Source organism: Dioscorea cayenensis, chromosome 6 (genome assembly GCF_009730915.1).
Source record: "Dioscorea cayenensis subsp. rotundata cultivar TDr96_F1 chromosome 6, TDr96_F1_v2_PseudoChromosome.rev07_lg8_w22 25.fasta, whole genome shotgun sequence".
Classification (NCBI taxonomy): domain Eukaryota; kingdom Viridiplantae; phylum Streptophyta; class Magnoliopsida; order Dioscoreales; family Dioscoreaceae; genus Dioscorea; species Dioscorea cayenensis.
In genome coordinates, this window is record NC_052476.1 from 10674346 (window position 1) to 10693133 (window position 18788).

The 18788-nt window shown below is 38.9% G+C and overlaps 1 non-coding gene across 1 annotated transcript; it reads right to left on the reverse strand.

The window, feature by feature from the left end:
• Window positions 1-9760: 9760 nt before the first annotated feature.
• On the reverse strand, window positions 9761-9868 carry LOC120264097. Its single transcript, XR_005537275.1, has one exon. It is a non-coding gene; the product is annotated as a small nucleolar RNA R71 (small nucleolar RNA).
• Between the last annotated feature and the right edge of the window lie 8920 nt (window positions 9869-18788).

The following is an 18788-nucleotide window of genomic DNA, read 5'->3' on the forward strand; positions in this document are numbered from 1 at the left end:
CCCACAGTATGTAACTTGTAATTTGTACTTTTAATAGCTGAATCTTTGAAATATTTATAAATTGTTAATGTCTATGTATGTGAACATGTAAGGGGGTATTCATTTCACTGTAAGTGAGGGGAAGTCACGAAGTGAGGGAAGTGCCACTTCTCTGAAGTGGGAGAAGTGATATCACTTCCAGGATTTTTATGTTCATTTGTCAGAAAGTGAAAATAGAACTGAAGGATTTAGGTGTTGGATGAAATTCTATGAGTTCATAAAGACTTTAGAAATGAAAAGAAGTTAGTTTTTTATAAATTGACTCACTTCCCCCCACTTCAGTAAAAAAAATACTGAAATGGGCTTAGTTCAAAATCCACTTTAGTTGGAAGTGGGGGGGAAGTGCCATTTCCCCCACTTCAGCACAAATGAACACCAGAAGTGGAGGAAGTCAGACCACTTCCACTCACTTCCCCCCACTTTCCCTGAAATGAACGCCCCCTAAATGCACAATCTATGTTAATTCTTTCATTGTCCTTTTGGCTTTTGAATAAATAGATACTAAGATTTTTTTAATGTGCATATGTTTTTTTCTTTAAAATAGTTTTAATTATCTCTGATGGGCCATTCTTAGCACTTTTGACACTTTTCACCTCCTTTCTTCAACTACTATTTATATAAGTCTGATGACTATCACCATCACTTCCACTGGTAATCTTTGACTAGCCAGATTTATCATTTTCTAATTTTGCAACTTATGTGATGTTTGGTTGGATATAATTAAAAATATAAACGATGTTTGGTTGGTAATAAGTCAAATTACATATAAGTAGACTTATTGTGTAAGTGAAAATGTTGTATTTCAACTTACATCATTATTGTTTGATTTAATATGAGTGAAAATGTTGTATTTATTTTTTATGTGTTTGGTTTGATGTAGTATAAGAGGTATGGTCACCATGTAAGTGGTATGTGAGGTTACCTCTATTAGTTTTTATTACTAATTATTTAATACTTATCATACAAATTAATTTAAGCTAAAATAATTTATTAAATTAAATACATTATTTATTTAATGTAAAAATATTTAATATTTATTTTTAAAAATATTAACATTAAATTAATTAACAAATAATATTTTTTTAACATAAAATTACATTGCAACCTATTTAAATCAAAATATAAGACTATTAAAATATTATTAATAAAATTATTATGTAATATATTTTAAAAAAATTCAAAATAATTATTTAAAATAATCAAAATATATTAATAATAATTTTTTTTATATAGAAGATTGTTATCCAGGGATCGGATTTAGTAACTCCAAATCCGTGGTTACAACAAAACCCCCTATTTTTAAAAAATATTATATATTGTTATATTTAATAAAAAAAATTTATTAAATTAAATTAATAAAATTATTTTTATATCATTCCCTACTTTTTCTTCTACGTATGGCTCATCCTCTATGAATAGTCCCTCCTTTATCTTCTCTGTTTGCCATCATCCTTTGTTGATTCTGATCCATGAATAGACTCAAGTTTAACCTCGCCATCTAATGAAAATGATCACACATACAAAACAACCCAACTAAGCAAGCATACACTTCACAATCTCATCAAATAGAATATCACGCCAACAAGCAATTTCTACAAATCACCATCTATCTACCTCCCAGACCTCTAGAATTCTTCAAAATTCGTATAAAATCCTGAGATACGCAAAGCACCATAGATTCAAATCCAAAAAATTCCAAAAACAAAGCCCAAGCAACAAAAACTCAAGGATCTGATCTATATCAACAATAACATGCAAATTGATAATTCTAAAAAAAAAAAGCATCAACAAAGGAGAGACGAAGTGGGAGGGTCCTTCTGCAGATCTTTAAGCTCCTTAAGGATCAGCTTGGAAGCCATGGGCGACAACCTACTCCAACCAAAAAACCCCTAGATCTACGATAATCGCACACAAACAACACCATTGGAGATTGAATTCAAAGGAGGAGAAGAAGAAGAATACCTGTGTGAAAGAGAACTCACAGTGATCCAAAGCTTCTCCGAGCGCGAGGTCACAAGGAATGGAGGAAAGGGGAAAGGGGGATTAGGAAGTCGTCACCGGTGATGGAGAGCGTCGTCCATGGTGGAGGGTGTCGCCTAATGGTGAGATCTGAAGGAGGTGGTTGTTTGCTTTTGAAGTTGGGGTGTGGTGAGGTTACTATAAACAATTTTTTACATTATTTCAACTCATAACAAAAGTTGTTGTGAGTTAAAATACCGTAAAATGGGGTCAGTGTAAAACTTTTTACCAGTAAAAGTTACTTTTACATAAAACCAAAAATCAAAAAGCAAGTTTTACATGTAAAACTTTTTACATCACACCTACTTACATCTACTTATTGCTAACCAAACAGTCCTATAGTGAATTTGCAATTACAATGTATTTGCAAATCTTAAATTTGAAAATACAAGATAGTCAAATCTAATGTTTGATTGAATATATCAACAATATTGGATTATAAAAATTTATGTTTTGTTAGAGTGATTTATAAAATTTGGTTTGATGTATTTTGAGGACAAAGACACTAATGGTAAAGTTAACCAATAAATTTTTTAGGTGATTACCAAACTATGGTTTTTTTTCCATTTTAGGGTCAAAATTTCAATTTGAATCAAAGTGGTTACCCAACTTCAATTTTATTTGTGGGAGTCTGACTTTTCTTTACTTTGCTTATGTTTTGCCTCTTGAGTTTAACTTGTTGTTTAAGTATTTTGAGTGTTCTTTTGTGTTAGGACCTTAGTTAAGGTTTTTGGGAGGTTAAGGTGGAGGAGAACACTTAAAAAGAGCTCACCTGAAAGCCTCACGGCCTCCATGCGGGCGCATGGAAGCCCGTGAGGATTTCAGGAAAAATACTCAATTTTTGGGCTGTTTTTGGGCTGGGCTGTGAGCCTCACGGCCTCCATGCGGGCGCATGGAGCCCGTGAGGGTTTCAGAAAATGGTCTCACGGCCTCCCTTGCGCCCGCAAGGCAGCCCGTGAGCCATGGCATATATATATGGTTTCTTGGAGATTCTAGAGCCTTCTTGAGATCTTTTTTTCTCTTCTTCTTCATCCTCCTCCCATTTCCTTCATTCCTTATCTTCAAAACACTCATTTTGATCCCCAAAAACAAAGGAAGAAGTGGAGATTTCATCTCCTTCCATCAAGAAGAGTTCGATTAGGGTTTAGAGAGGAATCGGTGAGTTTGATTCTTTCTTTCTTCTTCATCTTTTTCTCCTCTCTTTCCTTGTGAGTTTATTTTTCATTATATGGTGTAAAAATCTTGTATTTTCCATGGATTCAAAGTTTAGAATCATTTTAGAGTTGTAAAATCAAAGATTCAATGAGAATGAGAGAGATCTTTCAACTTCTAGGTTCGGGTTACTGTAGCACCGAACAAAGTTAAAGTCCTTTTTGTTCTTTTTTTGTTGATTTTTGAGGATTTTTAAAGGTTTCATTCTTGTTATATCTTCTTATTAGAGTGCTTAGAAAACTATAGAAGCAATTTACTCCTATTTTTAAGCACATTTTTCCTTCTTTTTTTAATTGGTTGTAGAATTGTTGTTGAATCTTGCTTTTTTGTTGGTTGTTTAACGGCTTCTAGGAGGAGAAGCTTCAAGCAAAGGAAAAGAGATTATAGACAAGTAACCTTGGAGGGTGTTAGCTCGCCAAGTTTGTGAGTGGGATTTACTAAATTATGGACTATAAATCATGCATGCTTATAATACTAAATTTGCTTATTTCTGAAGGATAAACTCCTTGTTGCCAATAAAACTCTTGAAATATTTTTCGAGTGTGATTTTTGGAAATTATGATGAACTATACTTTGGCTTTTTTTCCATGATTATTGGAAAGATTCAATATATTATTTGTGATCTAGAAAACCCTATATTTTTATAATATATGATTTCAAGTTTTTGTGTTTTCACGGGACTTGATGTTCTTGTTGGGATGTTCATAAAAAGCTTATGCGAACCAAAATGATTTCATTGTGATGATGATACATTTGAACTATATTTTTCAAAAGAAGGTTTTTGTATGATATTCTTGATGAAATTGGTTTATTGGAATTATTTTTGAACAAGTCATTCACTCTTGGGATGAGACTATTATTTGTGAATATTTGTGATCTTATGGTTAGACTTTTTGCTTTCCTTTTTGGTATGTATATTAAGCCTAAGGGCCAGAATGATATTTATCCGTATTGATGACTCTTGTTCATGAATTGTAAATATAGTCCTGAATAAGGACACTTTTTTTATGTTGCTATAAATCTTGGGATTTTGCTATGCAAACACCCGTGGGGTCTTGAACATATCCATGGAAATGGTGGGCTCACGGCCTTCATGTTCTTGACGAGGGGTGGTTTTGATGGTGGCGATGCTTGCTGCGGTAAGAGTGTGGATGGTTTCCATGGGCCGACCTGTATAGAGGTGGCATGGAATCTTGTCAAACCGGTTATGCCATTTCGGTGGGAGCGCTGAGCCACGACTTGGATATAGTTGGGTTGTTCGAGTCACCACACGAACTTCCCAGTGACCAACGCCAAGATATGTGCATCTTGGTGGCTCTGACCCTAACCCGTGACCCGCAGTTAGCGAGGGAGGGTTTTCGAGGCTATTTAAAAATATACTTGTTTATTTTCATCGATGATTTATACATTTTTGAATTATGAGTTACTAAGCCAAAGTATAAACTTGGATTTCTTACTCATATGGATTTTTGTGATGATTTAAAAATAGTTTTTATCGAGCATTTCATTGTTGTAAATTTTTATATCTTAATTTATACTTGACGATCAAAGTATATTGAAATATTTTTTACCTTTTTACTTTTAATATATTATGTATGGGATATAGCTCCATGTTTAGCCACTCATCTGAGTAACTTAGTTACTCATCCCCTCTTTATTTTTCCCTCCCCGGTGTGACCTGCAGTGCAGGGATAGAAGCGTGAAGTGCTTGGCGGAGTAGTTGTATTTTTCTTAAGTCGTGTATGAAGCTTATATATTTTTGGCATGTAGTTGATGGATCCACTAGGATATTACCAACCCTAATATTAATATGTATCTTTCTTCTTTGATACTTTTATATATGTTGGTTAGCTTTATGTTGTGTATGAGATGTATACTCTCTAAGTGAATGGTTGTTGTCATGATTTAAATTAAAGTGATGGGTTGTGTAGGAGCATTTGGGTATATTGGATTGCTAGAATGTTTATAATTGTTATAGTGGTTTTGTACAGGAAACAGGTTAGCCTTACGGTGATCTAGGGGTGAGTTAGTGTTGGACCTCCCTTGGGTTATCGTGGCGGTATGTCATGAGTGGGACCCACAAGACGGGGCGTGACATTATTTCTCCAAAAACTCATCCAGTAGATTTCCGGCCAATTTGTGATAAAGTGGAGGTTGGAAATTTTTTGTGAACACATAATTGCCACATTGTCCACGCAGCTGGCAATACCATGTCACTTACTTTTGCCATGTCATTTGCATAACTACACATCACTGGCATAACTCCACATGTCAAAGAAGCCCATCCAAGTGTCTCAAAAGCCCCTTCTTCGAAAGGTCATCATCAACACCATCTTCATTCTCGGATCAAGAGATAGAGGAAGAAAAGGGTAGCAATCATGTGTGGATTCTTCAATCCAACAAAGGAGAGATCGACGTAGCCAGCAAATGTATTGAAAGTCTCAAACATTGTCTCAAACATAGTCAACATGCATTGAGTTCTCTATTTTCTTAAACTATTGTTGAAGAATTTCTTAGTATTCTTTTTTTTCTTTTAACAACATAAAAAATGAAGTAATGTACTTTGCACAATTTTTTTGCTTTGGAGTTTTCTGTAAAGCTATAATTAATGCAACACTTTGTACATTTAAAAGTATGTCAATAATAGAATACTTTCTTTTTGATAGAATGCTAGCATGATTCAGTTTAATAGAATGCTTTCATTGTTTCTACAGATTTATACTAAAGTTCATTCTCCAATTTCATCGTTGATACATATTCTGTAATTTTAATAGTTGAATCCTTTTTAAATTATGCATATTCAACTTAAATGTGTGCAACTTTATTGGTGAGGATTTGCAGCTGCAAGATTCACTTAAATGTTTCATTTGTTCAAGATAAATATTTTTTATTTGGAACTGAAAATTAAACAATTCATTAAAATGCAACCTAAAACACTCAATAAAATTGAAAAGGGAATATAGTTGAAATAACAAATCATTCAAATACAATTCATTCAAAGGAGAATGCAGTTGAAAAGAAAAAATGGAATCACAGCAGCACACACACACACAACGGCATTTCTAGCTCACCGGCAAGTGCTAATTTAACTACTCTTTCTAGCTCGCCGACGGCCTTGTCTTCATCCTCTGCACTTGGCCTCGATCTCTTCTTCGCTGAAATGGAGAAAGCAAGCTTGATCCCATCCCTCTCTCTCTCTGTCTCTCTCTCTCTCTCTCTCTCTCTCTCTCTCTCTAATCACACGAATGAAGAAGTCAATTGTGACCATCCTAAGAGGATGGGGCTAACGTGGAGTTATTTATGTGACATGGAGTTATGCAGATTTCATGCAAAATTAAGTGATATGGCATTGTCAAATGGGTAGATGACATGGAAATTATGTGCTGACACAGAATTTTCATCTTCACATCATCACAAATAGCCCAGAATATTTAGGGTTATTTCCTGATGAAACAAAATTAAAGTTGAGTAACCAATTGATTTAAATTGAAGTTTTCTGGGGACTTTTAATCACAGTCGTTGGATCATTATTCAATGGTTGTTTGTTTATGTAGGTACTATACATCATTTACTGTTCACAAATACTGTGTGACACTATAGAACTTGTTTTGATACTATTCATGATGATCGTAGCCATCGGATTACCATCCGACGGCTATTGTGAATATCCCTAGATTTGAAATCTAGGGATGTCCTTATATTACTCATCCTCATATATATATATATATATATATATATATATATATATGTGTGTGTGTGTGTGTGTGTGTGTGTACTTATTAATTGAGCAAGATGAGAAGCATAATTAAAAAAAATGATCGAAAAGAGGTAAAACATATTCACTCAGAATAATGAGTATCACTTACAATATTTAACTAATAACTTCATTCTCCGCCATTGATGATACACTCACCAATGTGATAAATGAGTTAACAAATACACAACACTCATATACACACGACTCTAAATAACACTCTACAAAAAATTCCACATGAAAAATAGAACTCTGTGTGTATATATATATATATATAGGTGGTGTTTAGTTCTCATGATGGAGTAGGAATCACACCTCTATTGATGAGACACCCTTGTTTGGATGTGCATGAATAGGAATGGCAGCGGTATGTGTTGGCAATCAACCTCTCTAGAAGAGCGAATGTCATTGGGGTGAAGTTTGGGCAAAATCACAATCCTCGGAATTAAAATGACAGTTTTATTCTCCCTATAGAACTCTTTTTACCATGTCTTCTTTTAATATCTCACAATTGCTCTTGTCCTAACTTCTCTAAATCCCTGTGTGACTGAATAAGCTCTTTTCTATTTAAATTGTCATTAAGGAGAAGAAGAATTAGGTGCTTTCTTGCCCTAGATATTACTGTTGCCAAGAAACAAACAAAGGACTAGGCCCGTCCGTCCGTCCCTCCCTCCCTCCTTCTCTCTCTCTCTCTCTCTCTCTCTCTCTCTCTCTCTCTAGATGTCATCATATTATTGATTTATTTTTGTTGGTGATAATGACTTTGCTATCTTTTTGCAAAGTTTGGAAACAATAATGGAAAATCAAAACGTCGTTTTCTATAGTTCAAATAATAGACATGTTCAATAGTTTATTACTTTATTAGCCTCTTATCTTCATTTTTTATGCCTTGTTGTTATTCTCTATTATGCTTTGCTTTTGTCTTGTTTCCAAAATGGGACCTGAGTGTTGCACATATAAATTGCATTATAAACATCATGCATTTAGCTAGTATTCATGCATTTTTCCTAGTTTTTATGGTCATTTCCCTTTCTCCTTGTACAATCTACTTCTTCTAGTTGTTTTCATTGTAGGAAGCTGGAATTGGGTGAGAAACACGGAGGCCCGGGAAGAAACACGACCTACAGTGAGTGCTGAGAAAGTACACAGTGGTCCATAAAGTAGCCCTGGGGCCCGACCTTTATCTTTTGGCTATAAAGAGGACCATAAAGGGGCTCTAAAAGGGAAAGATCGGGAAAAGGGGTGGCGGTGGAAAGGGAAGAAGGAAGATCTGAAGACCTGGAGAGGGTTGAAGAAGGAAGGAGAGCTGGAAATTGAAGATCAAATCTTGTAGACATCATAGGGAGTTCTCTCAGCTTGTTGTGTTGCTTTCTGCAGACTTTCTTCTCTTTCTATCTTTTTCTTTGTAACTAAGATGATGTGTGAGTAGAACTTTTCTTAGGTTTGGGATTAACCCAAGGTGTTTTGTGTATGATGTGTTGACACTTTTGTATGGATCTTTTATGCTTAATGGTAGATTTCTTGAGTTGATTTTACGATTTGTGTCAAAGCTTGTGATTGTAAAAGCATTACTTGCTATCTTAGAGATCTAGGTTAGCTGAAAGGATAACCCTAGGGTCTTGGAACCTCATTAATCATCCTGAACCTGCTGAAAGGCAGTTCTTGAGGACTCATTAGCTTAATCATTTGTTTTTATTCAGGGGTTTTGAGAAGGGTTTATCTACCACGAAAGTAGGAGGTAACCTTGATCAAGCCTAACTTGTTATCTCTTGAAGAGGTGACAAGTAGCTTAGGATTAATGCCCTTGAGAGATGCGCCCCAAATCTAGTTTAGATCCGACACATCATTCATGTTATACCTTGTGGTGAGTTCCCAACCTAAGTCTACTTTTAATCGAAGAAAGATCCACATACTGTGTCCCTTGACTACGATTGTGTTTCATTCCTTGTTTCTTGTTGTTCTTAATTCTCACCTTTTTAATTGTCTAGATAATCTCTTGTTGCAATAGGGTTGGTAATTACACTTGGTCCTCGTGGGATCGATGCTTATTTACTACTTGGCAAAACCGATGGTAAACTGCGGTTGTGCAACAAGTTCTTAGCGCCGTTGCGGGGACTATAGTGTGATATTAATTGAGTGCAACCTGGTTAGACTAGGCATTTTTATTCTACTGTTTTTCCCAATTAGTCAATTCACTTAACTTGTTTTTGTTTCTTTGCGGGTTAATTCTCATTCTATGCAAAGAAATAGAAGTCTTAGAAGTCTGTTAGAACCGGATCAAGAATTTTGAGGAGGATTTTCGACTTCAATATCAAAAGAAGCTAAGCTTAAAGAGTCCTCACAAGCATCAAACATGGAGGATAATAGTAAAACTTTGAAGGAATTTGCAGACCCCGAGTGCTCAAGGATTGCATTCCAGACATTGCAATACCACCGGTTGAAGCAAACAATTTTTCGATGTACGACCCGGCACTCATGTCATTAATTCAGGAGAATCGGTTTGGAGGTTCGATAGAAGATCCACACCTCCATCTCTGCTTTTTTCTCGAATCTTTGCGACCTGTTATAGCTCGATGGAGTCCCGAGAATGCGATTAGACTCGAGACTTTTCCATTCTCTTTACGGGACAAGGCTCGAGGCTTGGTTACATTCACTACGAAGGCTCTATCAAAACATGGGATCAATTGCTCCAAGTTTTTCTTTCTAAGTATTTCCCTTAAAGCAAAAGCATGCTCGATTCGCGGAACCAAATCCTTGGTTTTTATCAAAAGGATGGTGAATCAACTGTATGAAGCTTGGGATAGATTCAAAGGAACTTATGAGACTATACCCACACCATGGCTTGGAGAAATGGCTGGTTGTGCAGAACATTCTCGATGGATTAAACTATAACTCTAGCATTTCGAGTTGATCTTTTGCATCGGGAGGAGCTTTGATGAACAAAAAGTGGATGATGCCTATAATTTTAATTGAAGACATGGCTCTCAACCATTGCCAATGGGCAAGTGAAAGAACACCACTCAAAACTGCGAGGAAGACATGAGGGTGGAGACCTTAAACTTAATTGCTGACCAAGGTGGATGCTTTAACTCAAAAATTTGACAAAGCTGAATGCTCCAAGTGCATGATGCTACATGTGAAATCTGTGGTTCCACAAGACATCTAGTATAGTATCAGTGATGCATCCCCTCTTGAACCATCGGTGGAACAAATGAACTATCTCAATTTCGATCAGAGACCCGTCAGATGATCCATTCTCCAACACCTACTAACCACGGTTGGCTGAAATCATCCTAATCTTTCCTACAAGAGCAATCAACCTCACTTTGATCAAAACCACGACTCTAATGTCCCTAGGCGGCCACCGAGTTCAGTGGAGAATTTCCAATCCACAGCACTGCGGGAAATCAAATTTGGAGGCTTTGCTAGAAAATTTTTGTTGTAACACAAGCCAAGCAAAATGAAGAGTTTAAGCAACAAAGGTCAAGTCATGAATGAAGCAATTCGACTTACTTCTGAGGTTGATTCCTTGGCTACCGCAACAAAAATCTTTGGAAAATCAGATTGCCCAACAAGCTGGCTCTTCATCCAGACCCCCAGGGGATGTTTCGAGGAAAACCGAGATTAATCAAGTGAGCATTGCAAAGCTATAACTCTAAGGAGTGGAAAACAATTGGAAGATCCCAAGTCGAAAACAAGCTGAAAATGAAAACATTGAGGGTGAATCCAGGTGAAGAAATGATACACAACGACAAGCGGTGAACACATGCGATGGAGATCTTGAGAAAAAGTTGATGAAACACGAGGGTATATACCTCCAAAACCTTACGTGCCACCGAGTGCCATTTTCCACAAAGGTTAGCCAAGGCCAAGTTGGACAAGCAATTTGGAAAGTTTTTAGAAGTTCTTGAAGTTATACATCAACGTTCCTTTCACAGAAGCTTTGCAACAAATGCCATCATATGCGAAGTTTTTGAAGGATATTTTGTCTAAGAAAAGAAGATTAGAGGAGTATGAAGCGAGTGGCATTAGCGGAGGAGTGCGGTGCATTAATCCAAAACAAATTGCCTCCAAAAGCTGAAGGACCCGAGCGCTTCTCGATTCCATGTGAAATTGGGGCGACAAGCTTTGAAAGCTCTATGTGATCTAGGGTGCAGAGTGTAAGCTTGATGCCTTTGTCGGTATGCAGAAACTAGACATGGGAGAGTTAAAGCCGACAACAATTTTCCCTTGCAACTCGCGGATCGATCAAAGTCAAACATCAATAGGTATTCTTGAAGACATCCCAATCAAAGATTGAGTGAGTTCTTTGTACCCGTGACTTTGTGGTGTTAGAAATGGAGGAAGACACTCAAATTCCAATCATTATGGGGAGACCCTTCTTGGCAACTGCAGGGGCACTTATTGATGTTAAAAATGGCAAGCTTTCTTTAAGCATTGGTGAAAGAAAAAGTAGAATTTGATTTGGCTAACTACAGTTAAACACTCTTTTTGTTGAAAGTTCATGTTGTAGGGTTGATCTGCTTGAACAAGCTATCAAAGAAGAGTTGCCAAAAACACATTTCCAAAGACCACTGTCCGAGTTGTGTTTGGTACAAGATGGCAGAAAGATAATGAAGATGGTGAGAATGAGAAATATGCACGGTGCTTTGCGATCTAGAAAATTTACTGCAACACCGACTGACTCATAGCTGAAAATTTTGGAACCCGGTTTTCCACGATTACACAACCAGTAGGCGTAAAGCTCCCAAGGTAGAGACTAAAACCTCTCCCATCCACTCTCGGTGATGAATTTCTTGGATCTAATTCCACATATCCACGTGATTATTAATCTTGACCCTAAGCAGTGAATCTGAAAAAAACTTCTCAATGAGCTTAAATTGCACCAAAAAGCCATAGGATACACAATAGATGACTTAAAAGGGAATACAACCATCAATTTGCATGCCGCGAATTCTACTTGAACCTGATTTTTAAACCTTCTATTGAGCACCAAAGAAGACTAAACCCCAATATGAAGGAAGTTGTTAGGAAAGAGGTGCTTAAATTGCTTGATGCGGTGTGATTTACCCAATTTCCGATAGTGAGTGGGTCGAGCCCTAATGCAAGTGGTTCCCAAAAAGGAGGCATATTTGATTTTGAAAAAAATGAAAAATGATGAATTAATCCCAAGCTAGAATCTATCACGGGTTGGAGGATGTGCATAGATTATAGGAAATTGAACAAAGCAACAAGGAAAGACCACTACCCACTCCCTTTTTATAGATCAAATGCTAGAAAGGTTAGCTAAACACTCTCATTTTTGTTACTTAGATGGATTTTCGGTTTTTACCAAATTCCTATCCATCCTAGTGACCAACACAAGACCACATTCACTTGCCCTTACGGCACTTTTGCCTATAGGAGGATGCCATTTGGTCTTTGTAATGCTCCGCCACCTTTCAGCGTTGCATGATGACAATCGATTTTTATTAGAAAACATCATGGAGATTTTTATGGATGACTTTTTCGGTGTATGGCTGACAACCTTTGATGAATGTTTAGCTAACTTGTCTAAGGTGCTATCTCGGGTGCCAAAGAGTGAACCTCATCCTTAAGCGGGAGAAGTGCCATTTCATGAGTGCAGGGGACGGTATCGTCTTTGGGACATGTGGTGTCGAGCATGTGGCATTGAAGTAGACAAAGCGAAGGTGGAAGTCATAGAGAGGATGCGACCACCTACAGCAGTTAAAAGCGATCCGTAGTTTCTAGGACATGCGGGAGTTCTCGGTAGCTTTTATAAAGGATTTCTCCAAAATTGCAAAACCCTTAACTAATTTGTTAGCTAATGATGTTCCTTTTTGATTTTTAATCATGTATTTGAATGCGTTACTGCGAGTTGAAAAAGGCATTAACCACCGCGCAATAATTGACCACACGATTGGGAGTTGCCCTTTGAAATCATGTAATACGGCCGCGGCGACTCTGTATGGAGGCGTGCTTGGCCAGCCCGGAAGGAAAAGAGATTGAATGCAATCTACTATGCAAGCAAAGCGTTAGATGAAGCCAAGTCGACTATGCCACGAGAGAAAAAGAACTCACGCGGTTGTGTTTGCTTTTGACAAATTCGAGGGTCTACCTCGTTGGCTCCAAAGTGATAGTATACACAGATCATCTGCGATCAAATATCTCCTAAGCAAAAAGGATGCAAAAGCCAAGGCTAATTAGGTGGATTCTCCTCCTTGAGAATTCGATCTTGAGATTAAGTGATAAGAAAGGTCTGCGAGAAAAATGTGGTAGCCGACCACCTCTCAAAGATTGCATCAAGTTGTGGAAAAAGAATGGAAGAATGGCTGGCTATGTCGATGCATTTCTCGATGAGCGATTCTTTGAGGATCTCCATGATTGACACTCCATGGTATGCGAGTTTTTGTGAACTACCTAGTTTGTGGAGTACGCCACCGGACTTGAAATTCAATGAGGAAGAAAAAGTTCTTTTCGGACTTGAGATACTATTTTTGGGATGAACCATTTCTTTATAAGCGATGTCTGCGATGGAATACTTCAAAAGGTGTATCCACGAAGATGAAGCGAGAAAAAAAGTCTTGTTCCATTGTCACTCTTCATCTTATGGTGAGTCCTGTAGCTCTTCAAAAAGCTACTGACCAAAAATACTTCAGTGGGTTTTATTGGCCTACACTTTTTCAAAGACACGAGGAGATTTGTGCTTTGCTTGTGATCGTTGTCAAAGAGCGAAACATTTCAAGAAGGCATGAAATGCCTCTCAATTACATCCTTGAGTGGAAATCTTTGGCGTTTGGGGAATAGATTACATGGGGCCGTTTCCATCTTCATGCAACAACGAGATATATTCTTGTGCGTATGTGGATTACGTTTCCAAATGGGTTGAAAGTGTTCCATCCCAACAAACGATGCGGATTTGTAATTAAGCTCTTCAAACGGGTAATTTTCCAAGATTCGGGAGTTCCTAGAGTGCATCATAAGTGATGGAGGATCACACTTCATAGAAAGACAATTTGAAAGCCTCCTTAGAAAATATGGGGTAACACATAAGATCGCCACACCCGTACCACCCTCAAACAAGTGGGCGGGCTGAAATTTTCAAATAGGAGATCAAAAAAACATACTTGAGAAAGCGGTTTCCAACAACAAGAAAGAGTTGAGTCATGAAACTTGATGATGCCTTATGGGCATATAGAGCGACTGCAAGACCCCAATTGGCATGACACCATTTCGTTTAATTTTATAGCAAGGCTTGTCATTTGCGAGTTGAATTGGAACACAAGGCATTTTGGGCGATTAAAGCTCTTAATTTTTGATATGAAGATAGCCGGAGATAAGAGGAAGCTTCAATTACAAGAGCGGAAGAGTGAAGGATTGGATGTACCTATGAAAATTCAAAGATGTATAAGGAAAAGAACCAAAGCGTGGCATGACAAGCGGATTTTTATGAGAGAATTTGAGAAGGGAGTTTGGTCACCTTTTTAATTCACGACTCAAGATTTTTCGGAAAATTAAGATCAAGATGAGTGAGGACCTTTTGCAGTGACCAAAGGTGCTTCCCGGTATAAAGGCGCTATTGCAGGTTCACGCATTGCAACAGCAGGCACTTTCAAGGTTAATGGGCAAGGCGAGCGTTGACATTGTTGGAGAACCTATTGAGAAGGGAGGAACTTATGTTCTCTCTAACTCCTCCCATCATTGAATAAATGAATAAAAAGGGGAGTCGTGCTCGTGACCTTAAGCGAGCTCTGTTTTTCCTTTTGATTGTCGGTCTTTGTTTAATTTTTACGGTTATGTTACAAATTTTTCAATTATATTAGCTGATTTAAGTTCAAGCTGTCTGCGAGTTGGGAGTTGTCCCCAGAGCTCTTTTTCGACTCATTTGATGTTCAATTACTCTGAGACTAGATCACCCTGACCAATGCGAGACTCGTTTGGGTCACCTTGCTATGAAACACAGCACAGGGTCGCGTCGAACCGTGTGTGTGGATCGTCAGCTGCTGGGAGAATCGAGAGCAGTTTCCCTCCAAATTTCCGGTCTTACGCTCCCAGATCCCAATGTCCATCCCACTTTCCACCCACCCCATCACTTTTCCTTATGGGTCGCCTCAAGACAGCTAAACACTGCCTTGCCCATTTGATCTTCTTGTCCTGGCTTTACTCCACATTGCCTTTTTCCTACTACAGGAGACACTCTCAGTAACTCTCCCATCCCATCAACTATCCACTCATCCCATCTCATCATCCCATCTCCGGCATTCACATATTTTAGCACAGCCCCTCCCCACTTTTTCTCTCAAAGATCAGACCATCAACCTAAAACTCCATTACTGACTCCACTAACCAACCCCCATTCTCACACCGGCCTTTTTAACAATCTCACCCAGGTTCGCATGGCAGCACTTTCATCATGGAGACCGGAGGAGACAGGGGCCAGAACTGCTGCAGCTCGACTTTGAGGACCCAGTCCCGCAGCCTCCTCCCGTGAGCCACCCCAACATTGAGCTGGCTTTAGCGCTTCCCTCAACACATCATATTCAAGGATGCTTTCAAGGAATCAGAGTGCACGAGTTCTTTCTAAGCGGAAAATCATCCCAACGCGGTATGTTGATGACAATCTTCTCCGCACCTTGGGTATCCTTGATGATGTATGTATTGGATGGTAGGCAACCTAGGGTGGACCCGCATTTTATCAACATGAGATTCCCATGCATGAACGCCTCACCCTAGAGTTCTTAAAAGCTCAGTTGATGTCCATGTCTGTCATGGTCCGGGTAGTGAGCGAAGGTGAAATCACATTTAGACTCCTCAACCGGAGTTTTAAGCTAATTTGGCTCAATTTAACCACATTTTCGGTCTTGCAACTGGTGGTGACCGCGGAGACACCTAAAGACTTTGATGCCATGACTTTTGTGCTTTTACCCTCACCAATGAGACCCAAATATGAACCCTCAGCTGCTGAAGTGACAGATCTTAGGAATCCATGTTTCCGCTATCATTCAGTCGTATTATGGCCCTCACTTTGTTTGGTGCGTGGTGAGTGTGAGGGACCATTGTTGAAAGCGATCGAGCTCTATGTTTCTACAGGCAGTGCTCACAACACCCCTTTGAGACCTTGGTTCCACTTGGCTCGATCAATTTGCTAAAGTAGGCAAAAGGCTTCCTCGGGAGACATTGTCCTTGGTGGTCTTATTACTCCTATTGCCCTTTTACTTTCATTGTGACACGTCTCCGTTTGAGTATTCGAGTGCAATATTCGGTTGGGCAATGGAGAGCTTTGCATTGCTATGAAGATGATCGTCAAAGAAAGGCGATGTCCACTACCTCATTCGCAAAGGACACCACGTTATCTCTTCCGAGGCACTGAGCGGACCACTTTGTCCACCTTGGCGACAAGCTGTTTTCACGGCACAGACACCCACGCACCACAACATGCTGAAAATCCCTCTGCGGAACAAGCTCCACTGCGCGTGATTCCCACGGTGGGACTATCTCCCACGCATCATAGCGCGCTTGCTCCATTCTTTGACAGCGAACAACCACGTCACGCCTGCAATCTTAAAGCGAAAGCTCGGCTGACCAAACTAATTCGATCTGAATGAAAAGCTGGTCGAGCACAGGAGCCGCTTTCACTCCTCCAGCGTCCGGTCGGTTCTCTACTCCCCATTTTGCTTGCACTTTCAATTAATTTCTTAACGTGGTGACACTTGCAGAGTAGGCTTGGGGAGTTAGTTTTAGTAGTTGCATTGCATCTTTTTCATGCATCCCTTCATGCACTCGCATTTGCATATTTATCTTGAGTTGATTTCACACTTGTCATGAAATCCTATGATGAATTGTGTGGCGTGACACAAAAAGGCCATGGAATAGATTTTCTTATCTAATAGTGATTGAATTTGCTTGCTTGCATTGCATGAGGTCTAACTTTGCTAATCTTATTGCTTATGATCTTGCGGCTGTGGTATATACATTTTGCGATTGGATTCTTTCTTGAGAGTTTTGTGATCCTTAGCATTCTCTTTTGCCTAAGTTAAAGTTCTCCAAATAAAGGGGGAAATGATATAGGTGATGTTTTGAGTCTCGTCGAAAGCCGAGAGAGAGAGGGTCTATGTGCGGCACTCCACCTCTTGTTTTTCATGGGCTATTTGCTATCGAGACATGAGTGCGTCTATGTGGGATTGTAACACTGCATGTAGAAGGGTGGCTCTTGTGCCTCAACCGCGTAGTGCACCCACTCGAATTGATCAATCGCATCCTATGTGTTAGTCGAGACGAAAATTGAATTGAGGGATCAATGAGATGGTTTAAAGAAATCCTATTGATCCTCATAAGCAACTTAGCATGGATTGTGTGCAAGGGGTTCTATGAAGTCTCTAAGACTCATTGCATCTATATATCCTATCTTAAATTTCGGGACCATTTGCGTGGCATGAGTGAATCGAGTTCTTTTGTGATGCTTTTCGTTGTCACGATCTATCCTACCGGGACAAAGAAAATTTGGGCTACTCCATGACCTTTATGAGACTCTATTCATAAGTTATGCTTGTGTACATGTGCTGAGATAATGTCATCGTGGAATTCTTGTTAACTTCCTTGATCTATTGTCTAAAGTGTAACCATGCTTGAGGGCAAGAACCAAAATTCGAGGCTTGAAATTTGTTGCTGCATATAAAGTGCATTATAAACATCATGCATTTAGCTGAAAGATATTCATGCATTCCTAGTATGGTCAAACTTTTCCCTTTCTCCTTGTACAATCACTTCCTTACTAGTTGTTTTCATTGTAGGAAGCTGGAATTGGCTGAGAAACACGGCGCAGGGAAGAAACACGAGCTACTACACAGCTAGTGCTATGAGAAATGCCTGTGGTCCCATAAAATGGCGGGCCCGGTATCGCTTCCATCTTTTGGCTATAAAAGAGGAGGGACCATAAAGGGGCTCTAAAAGGGAAAAGGCTCGGGAAAGTTTGTGGCTGGAAAGGGAAGAAGGAAGATCTGAAGACACGGAAGAGGTTGAAAGAAGGAAGGAGGAAAATTTGAAGTGAAGATCAAATCTTGTGAACATCATGAGGAGTCTCTCGACTTGTTGTGTTGCTTTCTGAGACTTTCTTCTCTTTCTATCTTTTCTTTGTAACTAAGATGATGTGTGAGTAGAACTTTTCTTGAGTTGGGATTAACCCAAAGGTGTTTTGTGTATGATGTGTTGACACTTTTGTATGGATCTTTTATGCTTAATAGGTAGATTTCTTGGAGTTGATTTCTAGAGTTTGTGTCCGAGCTTGTGATTGTAAGCAAAGCATTGCCTTGCGCTATCTTAGAGATCTGGAGCGCAACTGAAGGATAACTGGGTCTTGGAACCTCGATTAGTAATCATCTACGAACTGCTTTGAAGGCGGGTTCTTGCAGGGAACTCATTGCTTGGTCATTGCTGTTTTATTCCAGGTTTTGAGAAGGGTTTATCTACCGACAGTAGGAGGTAACCTTGATCAAGCCTAACTTGTTATCTCTTGAAAGAGGTGACAAGTAGCTTAGGATTAATGCCCTTCATGAGATGCGCCCAAAGTCTAGTTTAGAATCCGGCACATCGTTCATGTGTGCTACCTTGTGGTGGGTTCCCGCACCTGGGTGATCCTATTCTGATGCGAAAGATCCACGTACCACTGTGTCCCTTCAGTCTGATTGTGTTTCATTCCTTGTTTTCTTGTTGTTCTTAATTCTCACCTTTTTAATTGTCCACAGATAATCTCTTTGTTGCAATAGGT